This window comes from Bos mutus, chromosome 27 (assembly GCF_027580195.1).
Source record: "Bos mutus isolate GX-2022 chromosome 27, NWIPB_WYAK_1.1, whole genome shotgun sequence".
Lineage (NCBI taxonomy): Eukaryota > Metazoa > Chordata > Mammalia > Artiodactyla > Bovidae > Bos > Bos mutus.
The window spans coordinates 4302285-4306053 of NC_091643.1; positions in this window are offsets into that span (position 1 = coordinate 4302285).

Here is a 3769-nt window from a genome sequence, read left to right on the forward strand (position 1 = left end):
GGTTATTGCGATTTCTCCCGGCAATCTTGATTCCAGCTTGTGCTTCTTCCAGCCCAGCGTTTCTCATGATGGACTCTGCATAGAAGTTAAGTAAGCAGGGTGACAATATATAGCCTTGACGTACTGCTTTTCCTATTTGGAACCAGTCTGTTGTTCCATGTCCAGTTCTAACTGTTGCTTCCTGACCTGCATATAGGTTTTTCAAGAGGCAGGTCAGGCAGTCTGGTATTCCCATCTCTTTCAGAATTTCCCAGAGTTTATTGTGATCCACACAGTCAAAGGCTTTGGCATAGTCAATAAAGCAGAAATAGATGTTTTTCTTGAACTCTCTTGCTTTTTTGATGATCCAGCAGATGTTGGCAATTTGATCTCTGGTTCCTCTGCCTTTTCTAAAACCAGCTTGAACATCTGAAAGTTCACGGTTCATATATTGCTGAAGCCTGGCTTGGAGAATTTTGAGCATTACTGTACTAGCGTGTGAAATAAGTGCAATTGTGCGGTAGTTTGAGCATTCTTTGGCATTTCCATTCTTTGGGATTGGAATGAAAATGGACATTTTCCAGTCATGTGGCCTCTGCTGAGTTTTCCAAATCGGCTGGCATATTGAGTGCAGCACTTCCACAGCATCATTTTTAATGACCCCGTAAACTGCAGCACGCCAGGCTGCACTGTCTTCCACCATCTCCTGGAGCTTCCTCAGATTCATGTCGGTGATACCATCCAACCATCTCATCCTTTGCACCCTCTTCTCCTTTTGCTTCAGTCTTTTCCAGCATCAGGGTCTTTACCAGTGAGTTGGCTCTTTGTATCAGGTGGCCAAAGTATTGGAGCTTCAATTTCAGTAACAGTCCTTTCATTGAATATTCAAAGCTGATATTATTTAGGATGGACTGGTTTGATCTCTGTGCAGTCCAAGGGACTCTCAAGAATCTTCTCCAACACCACATTTTGAAAGCATCAATTCTTCATTGGTCTCCTGACAGTAAATTCACATAGTTTTTGTTTGATTTAATTTCTAAGAATTTTACCTCAAATATTGCAGGATATTTTTGCTGGGTTAAATTTCTTGATTAACAGATTTGGTGAAGGTAGGCACACTGATTATTACCCTACTATTTTCTATTATTCCTATCACTCTAACCACTATTTTTTGGAAGGTAAATTGGCTTTTGTTTCAGCATGGTTTTTCTTATTTTTATCTTTGAACTTGCTGGAGTTTTGATATGATGTTTCCAAGTGTGGACTTTTTCTTTCAGTGTATTCTACTTGTGACCTGTCGGTATCCTTGAACCAGTATACTTGGCATCTTTCAAAATTTTTGAAGAGTTCTCAACTATTACCTTGCCATCTATTTTAACATTTATTGTTTAATATGCCTGTGTATCTATCATTTTGAGCTGAGTATTGTGCTTTATTATCTGTGGAAATGATTTTAGGCTAAAGAAGATATTTTCTTCCTCTGAGATTTTTCATAATATTTGTAGGCACTAGCAATCTGAGAAAATCTAATCCATTTTCAGGTCTTAATATTTTCCAGGCCAATGAAATAATGCAAAGAACGACTGCAGCCCTTGTGAGAACTGGCCTAATTCCAGCTCACTCTAACTTCTAGGGTTCAGTGTGCTGAGTGCAACCATAGGGTAATTTAGCAGGCTCCGCATTTTCAGTAAGCCCTGGACTTTGACTTTATCCAACTAATCCTAAGAAGCTCTTGTAGATGAGTAGTCCTCATGACAAAAGTGACTTCAAATACCAAGCTAACCTTTACCCATTTCCAGTCTCTCTTGACTCTTGGCCTAGTAATTTATTATTAGTTCCTTTAGGAATTTAATGCTTTTGAAATAATTTTTAAAAATAATTTATCTAGTATCTGAATTTTTCTACAGGAAAAGAATTACTTTAAATGAATTAGTACATCATTCTGGCGTCTAAAATCTGTAGTCTTCGTTGTTTTATTATATTCTCCCTACTTTGTATTTATTCTGCTTTTCCATCCAACTTTGTAGGTCAGTTATCAGATCCTTAATGTTCAGTCTTTTTACTCTTCATTAATAATCATTTAAGACTATAATTTCCCTCTACCACTTTGGCTGTATGACATAAATTTTATTATACAAATATCAGCAACATTTTCATGATTATTAAGTTCTAAATATATTCTAATTTTCATTCACACTTGTCTATGTGTCCTGGGTTTCTTGGTATTTAGAAATGTATATGCTTAATTTTCAGATTAATGGAATCTTTCCCAGTTACGTGTTTGCTTCTGATTTCTAACTTCATTGTATTGTGAACGTGGTGTGTTTGGTGTGCGTGTGTGCTAAGGCACTTCAGTCGTGTCCTGCTCTGTGTGACCTTATGGGCCCTAACCTGCCAGGCTCCTGTGTCCATGGGAGTCTTCAGGCACGAGTACTGGAGTGGGTTGCCGTGCCTTCCTCCAGGGGATCTCCCTGACACAGGGGTCGAACTCTGGTCTCTCTCTTTTTTTTCCCTTGATGAAGGACTTTATTTTTATTTCATTATTGCATTATAAGCATTCTTGGTTTTTCAAAGACCAAAGGGAGATGGAGAAAGGGTGGATCTGAATACTTAGTATATGACATAGTGAGAACTCCCTTCCCCCTCCTCCACTGAAGTCCTTTTCAGTTCAGCTCAGTTCAGTCGCTCAGTCATGTCTGACTCTTTGTAACCCCATGGACTGCAGCACGCCAGGCCTCCCTGTCCATCACCAACTCCTGGAGTTCACTCAGACTCACATCTGTCGAGTCGGTGATGCTATCCATCCAGCCATCTCATCCTCTGTCGTCCCCTTCTCCTCCTGCCCCCAATCCCTCCCAGCATCAGAGTCTTTTCCAATGAGTCAACTCTTTGCCTGAGGTGGCCAAAGTACTGGAAATCCTTTTAGAATTGTCAAATAGAAGTTAAGTTCTATAATCTAAGATTGCCAGGTGCCCTGTGTCACTTGAGAACCAAGACTGTAAGACAAAAAAATGATTGGGATAAAAAGTTAAACAAGTCACCTCTTCAGATGGTCTACTTGCTCAGTAGCGCCTGTCTTGAATGCTCACCTGGGTACCACTTCCTCCATCTTTAAATACATCTCAGCTTCTGAGCTCATGTTTCAGCCACTGTCGTTCAGGGGTCTTCTGGTTTCACCTCTTCCCGGTCTGTTATCTTGGCTTTCTTTCCTGGCTTCACCTGTTCTTGGTTCCTAACCCTCATTTCTGATAAGTTCCTCTTTTCCAGGCATCTGGTGCCCTGCATGGTTTGTGTTTTCTGATATCCTTCCTGGGACAGTCTATATCTGAAAGTTTCTGCTCCTTTTATGTTAGTATTTGTTGATCATCACCATCTCAAATTTAGCTTTTTAATAATATTTTTGTTGTTGTTGAAAGGTAACGTTTAAAAAGAAGAGTACATACATTTTAAGTGAGTTATGTGAATTTTTCATAGAGGCACCAGATTCATGGAACCATGAGTCAGATCAAGAAGTAGAACATTAGCAATACCCCTGGCGACACCCGATGCCACCTTCTAGTCATTATTCCCAGTCTCCTTAAAAATAAAGACGGCTTTGAATTCAACATCATAGATTTGAAACTTATTTGGAGCCTCGTTACTGTGAGTGGCGTCACCCAGCACTCTTTATGCCTCACTTCTCGCAGGCACTTTTCTGTCATGAGACTCAGCATGTAGGAAGAGTTCAGTCTTTTTCATTGCTGTGTTCTACTGTATGAAGGACTGCAATTTATTTATCCATTCTGTTAGC